This window comes from Capricornis sumatraensis, chromosome 2, assembly GCF_032405125.1.
Source record: "Capricornis sumatraensis isolate serow.1 chromosome 2, serow.2, whole genome shotgun sequence".
Classification (NCBI taxonomy): domain Eukaryota; kingdom Metazoa; phylum Chordata; class Mammalia; order Artiodactyla; family Bovidae; genus Capricornis; species Capricornis sumatraensis.
In genome coordinates this window covers 13,243,570-13,256,789 of record NC_091070.1, presented here as the reverse complement: position 1 = coordinate 13,256,789, position 13,220 = coordinate 13,243,570, and the positions used below count along the sequence as shown (strand labels likewise).

Here is a 13,220-nt window from a genome sequence, read left to right as displayed (position 1 = left end):
GTCAGCTTTCTTTCTTTTTTTTTTTTTTTTTGCAGCCTGTTGCACTTTAATGTGTAATATTCGAGGTACAAGCAAGCTGCATCTAACCTTGTTATAAATAAAACAGCTCAGTCATCTAGGGCTCCAGAGTGAACAGCATCTTCATAACCTCCATGCTTATCATCTTTGCTTTCTGGGTGTAATTTAATAAGATCATCAATTCGAAGAATGGTAATTGCAGCTTCAGTTGCAAATTTCAAGCTCTTAACTTTAACTATGGTTGGTTCAAACACCCCTGCTTGTTTGTTGTCACGGGGTTTACCATTGACCAAGTCAAGACCAATCCATTTTAGATTTTTTCGTTCTGGGTTAACCTGAGCCTCATTATGAAAAGCTCTTAATTTTGCAACCAGATCTGTGGAGTCTTGGGCAGCATTAACTGCCAGAGTATTAGGAATAACAAGAAGAGATCTTGCAAACTCCGCAATAGCGAGCTGTTCCTGGGAGCCCATGCTGGTGGCGTAGTTCTCAAGGTAAATGGAAAGCGCCGCCTCGACAGCACCCCCACCTGGGACCACAGACTTTGACTCCAAAACTCTTCACCACACAAAGGGCATCGTGTAAGGAGCGCTCCATCTCGTCACACATGAAATCATTTGCCCCACGTAAGATGACCGATGCAGAGGTATGAGCCTTAGTGCTATTTAAAACAACAGCGATTGTCTAATTTAACAGTAGTAAGTCCATGAAGAAATTCACTTCTACTTACACAGGACATTTAGACAGGGAAGCAATGTCTACACCATGGAGAAGAGATGAAATGGCAACTTCACCTCCATTTACAAGGGCCCAGTATTGTTTTATCCCATGCGTATAACTGCTCATATCACCGAAGGACCGTGGTCAGCTTTCTTTATAGTCCAACTCTCACATCCACACATGACTACTGGAAAAACCATAGCCTTGACTAGATGGACCTCTGTTGGCAAAGCATTGTCTCTGCTTTTTAATATGCTGTTTAGGTTGGTGATAGGTTTTCTCCCAAGGAGTAAGCGTCTTTTAATTTCATGGCAGCAATCACCATCTGCATGGATTTTGGAGATACTGATGTAAGTCAGATGACTTCTAGAGACTCTTGCCCTTTCTCCACCACAAGGAGACAAGGAGGCAACATGAAGCTGATCTTCTCTCTTTCGAATAACTTGGATTCCTCGTGGAGACTTAAACATATGGTGGTATTTGCTAGCAAAACTGAGATAAACAGGAAGAAATGTTCGCTGACAATAATGACTGTAGATAAATCCTGTTTGCTGGAAGAAAATGTTAATCACAGATTGTCTCTGGATCTGTGAAGGCCATACTGAATTTTATGTGAATGTAAATTTTCTTAAATAAGATTTCAGAGGAGGTCATAATCACATTCAGAAAGTGAGGTAAGAATGTAATGTGCATTTGAGTGGCTGCCCAATCCATAAAGAATACTCTGTAAGGTAGATAAGAGCTAGATAAATGCGGTCGTTGTCATTGACATAAGCTTACTTTCTAGATCCTGTTTTGAATCACTGTCAAGGCATAGGCCCTTGTATTTTCTTGCTTTCTCTTTAAGATGTGAAGCTCTAAACCAGGTTCTCATATAGAATTCTGAGATGGTCACTATCCGACTGTCATGTTCACTGTTCCTAGATCACACTTTGCTTTATAAAGGGTAGCGTTTTCATTTCCCCTAGGACTGCTGGATTCTCCTCCTTTTAAAAATTCGCTTTTCACCAGAAACAGGTGTGCTCCAGCCTGTATTTGTGTAGTGAGTTTTGTAGCAGGCAATTATATGTACTTTTAGTGATAATAGTTGTTTTTATTTACATTAACAATAGTTGTATTTTACAGATTAGTTTCTCCCCTTCCCCATACATGTATGTACACAAACAAATGCAAACAAGGGCAGGCCTGATTGTTCCTTTGTTATAAAGACCATCGAATTGTAATAAAGCACATTTAATAATTGTGTATAATGAGCAAATTAGAGCAATGATGCAAGAAAATGAGAGCCAGTTCCTTGAAATGTTTGTCTTGTCTTGTAATTGACAAGAGACAGTTTCCCCTGAAGTTGGAGAGACTGCTGAGCTGCCTTGCTTCTGCCAAGTGTGGGGGTGTCTGACCCTTTGCTGCTTTTGTGGTAACTGGGTGAAATCCTGGAGGGAGGGTGGCAAGTGGAAGGGAAAGCATCTGTTGAATGTGGGGCTTAGTTTTACTCTGGAGTATATGGCAGGTTGATTTTAACAGACACTCAGCAGCAGGCACTCATTCATTCATAACTGTGTGACTTTTAAATTGTACACAAAATAGTGTAAGGATCAAGAGCTGGTGCTCTGGTGTTAGAAAGACCTGGTTTCTGGCCCCAGCTTTGTCACTTGACTAATCTGTGATTTGAAGTGTGTTGGTTTTCTAAGATTTAATTATTCCAGAAGTACAAAGAGGTTAATGAGGGCGCACGCCTCATAGGATTTCTGTGACTATGAAGTTAATGTCCTAGTGTTTACTGTAGCACCTGCTATATAGTCAGGGTGTGGTAAATATTTTCTATGAGGAAAAGGAGGGGAGGAAGCCAGTAAGACATCCAAAGGTTGATATGATGTAGTTGAAAGAGAGTAGACAGTTGAAGCCTTTGTTTATTCTTTTTTTCCTAGCTGTATCATGTTGAATAAAACAATTTGAACTTGAGGGCCTTCATTTTCCAAAACTGTCTCTCTCTAGATGTATAAAAAGGAATGTGAACGCCTATTTATAGGTCAGTTCTGAGGATTAAATAAGACATTGTATTTGTATAAGTGCCTAGTTGCTAAGTCCCATTATCTTTTTGCTGGTAGGAGCTAACTAAATGCTAATTGTGGTGATACGCTACTGATGCTGAGTGGCACTTAGCTATGATTTGTGTCATTCTCAGGTGACTTTCTATGGCATGAGCCCACGTGTCCTGTTCTGCTTAATGTTCCCCCGAGACTCGCGATTCCCAAGTTTCAGAGCAAAGTTTGATACCTGAGAGTATTTTATGGTATAGTGGTTGCGGTCAGAGTCTCTACCATGTCCCGTTATTCTTACCAGTTCCATGCATTTCAGCCCAGCTTCTACCGGCCCATGTATTCCTCTGCTTTTTGTCCTTTGTGTACCCCTCTGTGTATCCTGTCCTACTGGCAAGACGTACACAGGAATTAACAGCCCCCTTCTTCAGCATCCCTCAATCAATAGCTGGCAGCATTTTTCATTCACTCTTGGACTTTCCTCCGTGAGTTTGAGTTCTGCTTGCCCTCAGTGGGAGCTGGATTGATAATACACCCTCTAGTGGCTGCTGACTTCTCCTTGTGTCATATCCCACAGCATCTTACAAGTGGTTTGCATTTCAACTCTGCTCTCAAAGTTTAATTCTGAAGAAACTCAAACTAAGACACTCAGCCAGTAAGCCAGCATAAGTGCTGCTTTCAGAGAATTGTTATACCTAGATCTTGATACCTGGATTATTACTGTAGGGAGCTGGTTAGAACAGAACTAGCTTCATCAGATCCAAGGCTTAATATGTAGGTTGGAATAAAAATGGGGCTTATTAAATCTTTCCTATAATGATCCCTGTCAATGTGCTTAGGTTTGTAGGGGATATGAGAATTTTATTTGACCTTCTTTATCAGAAGGATTAAATTAAAAGACACTTGCTCCTTGGAAGAAAAGCTATGACAAACCTAGATGGCATACTAAGAAGCAGAGACATCACTTTGCTGACAAAGGAATAGTCAAAGCTGTGATTTTTCCAGTAGTCATGTACAGATGTGAGAGGTGGACCACAAGGAAGACTGAGAGCTGAAGAATTGATGCTTTTGAACTGTAGTGTTGGAGAAGACTCTTGAGAGTCCCTTGGACTGCAAGGAGATCCAACCAGTCCATCCTGAAGGAAATCAGTCCTGAATATTCATTGGAAGGACTAATGCTGAAGCTGAAGCTCCAATACTTTGGCCACCTGATGCGAAGAGCCCACTCATTGAAAAAGACTCTGATTCTGGGAAAAATTGAGGGCAAGAGGAGAAGGGGGTGACAGGATGAGATGGTTGGATGGCATCACTGAATCAATCAATATGAGTTTCAGCAAGGTCTGGGAGATAGTAAAAGACAGGGAAGCCTGGTGTGCTGCAGTCCATAGGGTCTCAAAGGGTTGGATACGACGAAGCAACTGAACAACCACAGTCAGAAGGATGGTGCAGTTTTAGGATAGGAGTGAGTTAAAGAGGATCATCACATTGATTCCAGGGCTAAACTTGGGGCTTGAGGTTGTTCTGGGGAGGTCTGGCTTTATATGAGATTTTGAGGGCCATGCTATCCTCAGGGGCACACAAACTTCAATGTCCTTCCAATTAGGGATTCTCTAAACCTGGATGCCCTGAGGTAAGGTGATCTGTCTGTGATTTGCTAAGGACCAGATAAACCTGTAGAGGGTGGAGACAACCTGCCCAGATTTCCAGTTCCTAGAATCTCTCTAAATTTAGCCAATTGGGATAATGCTTTTGTGACCTGATGTCATGAATGAGTTTCACAGGGTCCATGAGCTGACCTTCTGGTGTTTGTATCAAAAACTTTGTGCTTTTAGTGAATTATTTTTCTGGGAAAGAAGTCATGAGCTTGGTAATAGGGATTCTCAAAATATTAAAATTATATTGCTAAGGATAACCCAAAGGGATGTTTTTGAGCACTGATCACATCAATTGTGCCCTCTGGTGCCCCACCTGGGCTCAGACCTGGAGCCCAGGTGGGACCTGGAAGTCATCAGTCGTCTTGAGGGACGTTCATTTTCTCATACACCCTGGTTTGCTCATAGGCCCTGCAGGTTACTGTGGGATTCCCACGTGCTGGTGGCAGAGAAGCCCCAGGGCACAAAGTGAGAGAGAGAGGATGTGATGTGGTGGTGAGATACCTATGCACACTGTTTGCAGGAGCCGTCACTGGAGTGTCACAGCAGGCAGAGAGGACAGGACGCAGGGTCAGAGGTGCCTGATACACCTCAAGCACCTCTGCACACTGAGACTATGCTCATCTTCACATTGTTGCCACATAGGGATCTTAAGGATAAGGAAATGGGGTGGATAATTCAACTTGATCATTGGGAAAAGTGCTTTCCCTACAGGCTCTTTTATTTGATTCTCCTCTGGTTATATAGAGTGTCTAGTGGAATTCCTGTTTTTTTTTCCAGACAAGAGAATTAGGGCTCACAGGGGCTATCAATGAGAACTGACTAGGGTCCCATAGTGAAAGCATCATGGAACCTATTCCTCCTTTCCTGAGTTTTCTGAGACATCATTCGGCTCTCTGGCAACACATCAGCCAATAAGTAGCTTTGGGAATGATATACTGATGGGGGCACTATAGTTTCACCATCTTATTGAGAGGATACCTGTGTATGACCTGACAAATCTTCACCACAAGGAACTTGGGATTGCAGGTGGTTTGAGCTGCAGCGTGGGCAGAGGTGGCAGCGGAGAGATGACCTGGGGAGAGATCACCCGGGAGACTGCAGGGGCCGCTGGGTGTAGGTGTTGGGTTCCCAGGTTGGCAGCGAAGCATGCTTTTGCTGTTGCACTTTCATAGGCTGCAGAGGAGCCCAGTTGCTTTTAAAAACTAACTTCCACTGTTTTGCCCTTAATAATAGTTTTAGAAGATGGTTTGTTGGCATTGCTGCAGATGTAATTTAGCCCTGGTGATACTGATGAACTGGTTCTTCCCTTGTGAAATTTGGAAGGAAGATGGAGTCTGGGAGAACCAGGATGTGCAGAAACAATAATCTGCACCGCTGATGGGTACCATGGAATCAAAAGAAAACGTGCACAGGGAGGAGGTCTCTGAGAATAAGTCTATGAGATATTCCTGCTTTCACGTTAAGACCCTTCTGCTGCAAGCAAGTGAATTCAGTGCAACGACGGATATTCTAGGAGGCTACTAGGTGGAAATGAACTGCAACTGTTTTCTTCCTTTCTTGTACCCTCCTTTCCTCTCTTCCAAATCTTAGTTCTTAATTACCTATGCATAAACACACACACAGGTTTACATAAATGTATAAACATGATGATTTAATTAATATTTTTATAAGTGCAGTCTTCCTTTCCATTTTTGTGTGATTTCCCTCTCTTCTCCTTATTGCCTACATTGGTCCCCTAATTTCCCTCCAAGATAGTTTATATTAATAACCTTTTGTATATCTGCCATATTTTCCTCTATACTCATATAATTTATCCATATAGACATCTATACATGTTTTTCAGGTCAGTGCTTTACAAAATGGGGTATTACCTGCTAAGTTGGTATCCTGATTTCCTTTCTAGAGAAAATTTTATTGTGAAATATAGAAAAAATGTAGAGGAGATTTTAAGATGTATTGAAAAGGTTTGAAGAATAGGAAGGCAAACACTCATGGTGTAGCTTTCCCCTAGATTAAGAGACAGAAGATTACAGGTGCTTTAGAAAGTGCCTCTGTGCCACTCTGCAGTCTCTTCTTTCTCTTTCCCTTGAGAACATTACTCTCTGGAACCCGTCCTGTGCTTCTCTTTAGACATTATTTTCTTGCTCCGCTTTGCCTCATGGAAATCCTTCTGTCATAAAGCAGAGCTCTAATTGGCTCCCTTCAGTGGGTGACTAATATCCCATTGTGGGCTCTATTACACATGGGGCATTCTCCTACTGATTGTAGGTTCATCTCCAGCTTTTCCCTCTAGCATGTACCCTGGACAGTGTTGCAATAGGTCCCAGTGCATTTGCGCTGGAGCTTGATGAATAGAAGGGGATGTGTTCTTTAAATCTGAATGGATGCTTTCCAAAATGGCAAAAAATGTGACAGTCACGAGTTGCTACCTCAGGCAGGATATGGCGCACCCTTTACACACATTCCTGAGAATAATGGGAGCCATTGTTCTTTTTAACTATGCCAATCTGAGGAGTATCAAGCGCTAGCTCATTGTCAATATAATTGATTTTCTCAGACTATTAGTGAATCTGCACACATTTGCTTGTTTGTAGGCCATTCAGCTGAGCATGTCTGTGACAGGACTGTTCATGGCTTCTGCTCATTTCTTCAGTGGAGATGTTTGGCTTTTCTCTTGTTTTTCCAAAGTCTATTACTTATTCATTTTGTTCAGGGTATATTTTACCATCAAACGTGTTGCTTTTTTATGTAGTCAAATGTCTGCGTTTTAGAATTTTATAGCTTCTAGGTCTCCAGTCTTGGTAGAGAATGTTTCTCCCATCTCTATCTCTAAAGCATGTGATTTGTTTTTTAGATTGTAAAGAATTTTTTTTTAATTCGGCTTTACTTTTTACAATTAAATCTTAATTCTACCAGGAAATTTATTTCTGTGCTTAGTGTAAGGTGGAGTTTCACATTAATTTTATCCCGCAGGAGAGTTTACTATGCGCTACATTGTTGCATGAGTACTTTACAGGTATTACTATTTTAAGCCCTGCTTGTCACAATTCAAAGAGTTTCTTACTTATACCCAGTTTTCCCAATGAGGAAAATGAGGCACAGAGAGGCCTGGTAACTTGTTTAAAGGTTTGGCTGTTCTTGTTGCTTAGTTGCTGAGTCTTGTCCAACTCTTTTGTGACCCCATGCATGGACTGTAGCCCGCCAGGCTCCTCTGTCTGTGGGATTTCTTAAGCAAGAATACTGGAAAGGGTTGCCATTTCCTTCTCGAGGGGATTTTCCAGACCCAGGGGTTGAGCTTGTGTCTCCTGCATTGGCAGGTGGATTCTTTACCACTGAGCCACCTGGGAAGCCCTGAAGGTTACCTTGTAGATAAAGTGGTGAGACTGGGATTTAAATCCAGGGACTGTGGCCCTGAAGTCCACACTCTTTACTATAGTGCTTCTTGCTTGGCTAACCAGTGAACCAGGACCATTTGTTAAATAATTTATTCCTTCACCCTGAATTCATGCCTTATTTTGTCATTTACTAAATTCTAATATATACCAAAGTCTCTTTCTAGATTCTCTGTTCTGTTCCCTGATCTATTCATCTATTCCTATAATAATTCCTTATTGATTTGAGTATAGTAGTTTTATAATAATTATTATCATATACTACAAGCCTCCCTTCAGTGATTTTTTCATTAATTTATCGACTATTTTCAGGCATTCATTCTTCCTGAAGTTACGTTCATTTTTAGTCACTTAAAATATCTGATGGGAGTCTTATTAAAATTATATTACATTAAATATTAATTTGGGGACAACTGGCATGTTCATGTTAACTATTCCCATTTAAAACATGGTATGCTTTCTTTTGTTCTTCACTGGTAAATATAATTTTTATTGTCCTTTTTTGCCAGGTCAATCTTCTGTACTTTGTTTTTGTTGGACTCTTTTGACTTTGCTCATGGGTGTGTATGTATATGTATATAGTCCATTGTTTTAATTATTACTTGCCTGATTTTGTAACTACCATTTGTCTGGGTTCATCTTTGCTTTCTTGTTTTGTATATTTGTTTTAATCTCACTTAATGCCATAAAAAAACCACTTGTGGAATCTTTGTTCCTGACCAGAGATCAAGCCCTGAGTGTCTGGAGTGGGAGCACTGACCCTAGACCCCCAGAGAGCTAACCCTAGGGAGTGTCACATAGTGAGAACTCACACAGAGGAAACCACTTGAATACAAGACCCAGCCACCAGTAACACCCTGTGCAGGATGCCTCATCTAAACAACAAACGAAAGGAAAATACAAACCCAATCATCAGCAGACAGGATTACAGCCTCACTCAGCCTTGCCTATCAGAGGAGAAACAAACAAAAACTCAGCACAAATCTCACCCTATAGAAAGCTTACATAAACGACCAGACCAACCTTAGGAGGGAAGAATCCAAAAGGAAGAAAGAATTCAACCTTCTTCAAGGAAAGAATTCAACTTTCCTTGAAGCCTTGGAAAAGGAGACCTCAGGCACAATAAGTTAAAAAAAAAGAAAAGGCAGAGAAATACCGCACAAATGAAGGCGCAAACTAGAAACACAGAAGTCCAAATAAATGAAGAGGAAATAGGCAAACTATCTGAAAAGGAATTCAGAATAATGATAGTAAAGATGACCAAAAGCCTTGGAAACAAAATGGAAAAATCCAAGAATCAATTAACAAAGACCTAGAAGAATTAAAGAATAAACATACAGAAACAAACAACACAATTACTGAAATTAAAAATACTCTAGAAGGAATCAATAGAAGAATATCTGAAGCAGAAGAACGAATCAGTGAGCTGAAAGATAAAATGGTGGAAATAAATTATGAAGAGCAGAATAGAGTAAAAAGAATGAAAAAAAACTGAGGATAGTCTCAGAGACCTCTGGGACAATATCAAATGCACCAGCATTTGAATTATAGGGGTCCCAGACGAAGAAGGGAAAAAGAAAGGGTATGAGAAAATTTTTGAAGCGATTATAGTTGAAAATTTCCCCAGTATGGAAAAGGAAATAGTCAAGTCCAAGGGGCACAAAGAGTCCCATAAAGGATAAACCCGAGGAGAAACACGCCAAGACACATACTAATCAAACTAACAAAGACTAAACACAAACAAAGAATATTAAAAATAGCAAGGGAGAAGCAACAAGTAACATACAAGGGAAACCCCATACACTTAACAGCTGATCTTTTAGCAGAAACTGAAGGCCAGAAGGGAATGGCAGGATATATTTAAAGTACTAAAAGGGAAAAATCTACAACCAAGATTACTGTTCCCGGCAAGGATCTCATTCAAAATTGATGGAGAAATAAAAAGCTTTTCAAACAAACAAAAGTTAAGAGAATTCAGTACCACCAAATCAGATTTACAACAAATGTTAAAGGGACTTACCCTTATATAGTCAAGAAATATAAGAGATGATAAAAGATCTATAAAATCAACCACAAACAATTAAGAAAATGAGAATAGGAACATATATATCAATAATTACTTTAAATACAAATGGGTTAAATGCTCCAACCAAAAGACACAGACTGGGTGAATGGATACAAAAACAAGACCCATATGTATGCTATCTACAAGAAACCCACTTCACACCTAAAGACACACGTAGACTGAAAGTGAGAGGATGTAAAAATATATTCCATGCAAATGGGAAGCAAAGAAAAGCTGGAGTAACAATCCTCATATAAGACAAAATTGACCTTAAAATAAAAAAGATTACAAGATATAAGGAAGGACACTACATAATGATCAAAGGAGCAATCCAAGAGGAAGACATAACAACTGTAAATATCTATGCACCCAACGTGGGAGCACCTCAACACGTAAGACAAACACTAACAGACTTAAAAGGAGAAATTGACAGTAACACAATAATAGTAGGAGACTTTAACACCCTACTCACACCATAAAAACAGAAAATGGATAAGGAAACACAAGTCTTAAACGATACATTAGATGAGATGGATCTCATTCATATCTTCAGGACATTCCATCCAAATGCAGATGAATACACCTTCTTCCCAAGTGCACGTGGAACATTCTCCAGGATAGATCACATCTTGGGTCACAAATCAAACCTCAGGAAACTTAAGAAAACTGAAATCATATTAAGCATCTTTTAAAGATATGTTTATTTATTTTAATTGGTAGCTAATTACTTCACAGTATTGTAGCATCTTCTCTGACCACAGTGCTCTGAGATTAGAAATCAATTACAAGAAAAAAAGTGTAAGAAACACAAACACGTGGAGATTGAACAACACATTTCTAAATAACCAACAGGTTAGTGAAGAAATAAAAGGGGAAATAAAAAAACTTTCTAGAAAGAAATGACAATGAAAACACAACAGCTCAAACCCTATGGGATGCAGCAAAAGCAGTTCCAAGAGGGAAGTTTATAGCAATATCCTATTACCTCAAGAAACAAGAAAAACAGTGAATAGACAATCTAACTTTACACCTAAAAAAACTAGAAAAAGAAGAACAAAAAACCTGAAAATTAGTTGAAAGAAGTAAAGGATAAAGATCTGAGCAGAAGTAAATGAAAAAGAAATGAAAGAAACAATAGTAAAGATTAATAAAACTAAAACCTGGTTCTTTGAGACAATAAGCAAAATTGACAGACCTTTAGCCAGACTCATCAAGAAAAAAAGAAGAATCAAATCAACAAAATTAGAAATGAAATAGGAGAGGTTACGACAGACAGTGCAGAAATACAAAGGATTATAAGAGACTATTATGAACAACTATGTGGCAATAAAATGGATAACCTGGAAGAAATGGACAGATTCATAGAAAAGTTCAATCTTCCTAAACTGAACCAGGAAGAAATAGAAATTATGAACAACCCAATTACATGCACTGAAATTGAAGCTGTGATCAAAAATCTCCCTAAAAACAAAAGCCCAGGACCAGATGGCTTCACAGGAGAATTCTATCAAACATTTGGAGAAGAGCTAATGCCTATCCTAACACTCTTTCAAAAAATTGCAGATGAAGGAAGGCTTCCAAACTCATTCTGTGAGGCTCCCATCACCCTGATACCAAAACCAGACAAAGACAACACAGAAAAAGAAAACTACAGGCCAATATCACTGATGAACATAAATGGGAAAATCCTCAACAAAATTTTAATAAACAGAATTCAGCAACACATCAAAAAGTTTATACACCATGATCAAGTTGGGTTTATTCCAGGGATGCAAGGATTCTTCAGTATATGGAAATCAATCAATGTGATACACCATATTAAGAAATTGAAAGATAAAAACCATATGATCATCTCAATAGATGCAGGAAATGCCCTTTTCAAAATCCAGCACCCATTTATGATTAAAATTCATCAAAAAATGGGCATAGAAGGAACCTACCTCAACATAGTAAAGGCCATATAGGATAGGCCTACAGCAAACATTATTCTCAATGGTGAAAAACAGAAAGCATTCTCCCTAAGATCAGGAACAAGACAAGAGTGTCCACTTTCACCCCTGTTATTCAACATAGTTCTGGAATTCCTAGCTACAGCAATCAGAGAAGGAAAAGAAATAAAAGGAATCCAGATCAGAAAAGAAGTAAAGCTCTCATTGTTTGCAGATGACATGATACTGTTCATAGAAAACCCTAAAAATAGTATCAGACAATTACTAGAGCTAATCAGTAAATTTAGTATAGTTGCAGGATACAAAATCAATACACAGAGATCACTTGCATTTCTATATACTAATAATGAAAAATCAGAAAGAGAAGATTAAGGAGTCAATCCCTTTCACCGTTACAACAAAAAGAATTAAATATCTAGGAATAAACTTACCTAAGGAGACAAAAGAACTGTACACAGAAAATTTTAAGACTCTAATGAAAGAAATCAAAGATGACAGATGGAGAGATATTCCATGTTCTTGAGTAGGAAGAATCAATATTGTGAAAATAACTATACTACCAAATGCAATCTTCAAATTCAATGTGATCCCTATCAAATTACCAATGACATTTTTCACAGAACTAGAACAAAAATTTCACAATTCGTATGGAAACACAGAAGACCCTAAGTAGCTAAAGCAGTCTTAAGAAACAAGAATGGACTCAGAGGAATCAACCTTCCTGACTTCAGATTATACTACAAGGCTATAGTCATCAAGACAGTATGGTACTGGCACAAAAACAGAAATATAGACCAATGGAGCAAGATAGAAAGCCTATAAATAAACCCATGCACCTTTGGGTACTTTATTTTTGACAAAGGAGGCAAGAATATACAATGGGACAAAGATAGCCTCTTCAATAAATGGTGCTGGGAAAACTGGACAGCTACATGTAAAGGAATGAAATTAGAACACTTCCTAACACCATACACAGACCTAAATGTAAGACCAGAAACTATAAAAGTCTTAGAGGAAAACATAGGTGGAACACTTGATGACATAAATCAAAGCAAAATCCTCTGTGACTCAACTCCTAAAGTAATGGAAATAAAAACAAAAGTAAGCATGTGGGACTTGATTAAATTTAAAAGCTTTTGCACAGCAAAGGAAACTATAAGCAAGGTGAAAAGACAACCCTCAGAATGGGAGAAAATAATAGCAAATGAAACAACTGACTAAGGCTTAATATCCAAAATATACAAGCAGCTCATACAACTCAATACCAGAAAGACAAACAACCTAATCAAAAAGTGGGTAAAAGGGCTAAACAGACATTTTTCCAAAGAAGACATACAGATGGCTATCAAACACATGAAAAGATGCTCAACATCACTCATCATTAG

The 13,220-nt window shown here is 38.9% G+C and overlaps 1 protein-coding gene and 1 non-coding gene across 3 annotated transcripts in view; one reads left to right on the top strand and one right to left on the bottom strand.

The window, feature by feature from the left end:
• Positions 1-13,220, top strand: part of NRXN3 (neurexin 3) — a 1,763,013-nt gene that overhangs the window by 309,504 nt on the left and 1,440,289 nt on the right. The window lies entirely within an intron of this gene.
• Positions 771-902, bottom strand: LOC138074752 (small nucleolar RNA SNORA20). The gene has a single exon (XR_011144564.1). It is a non-coding gene; the product is annotated as a small nucleolar RNA SNORA20 (small nucleolar RNA).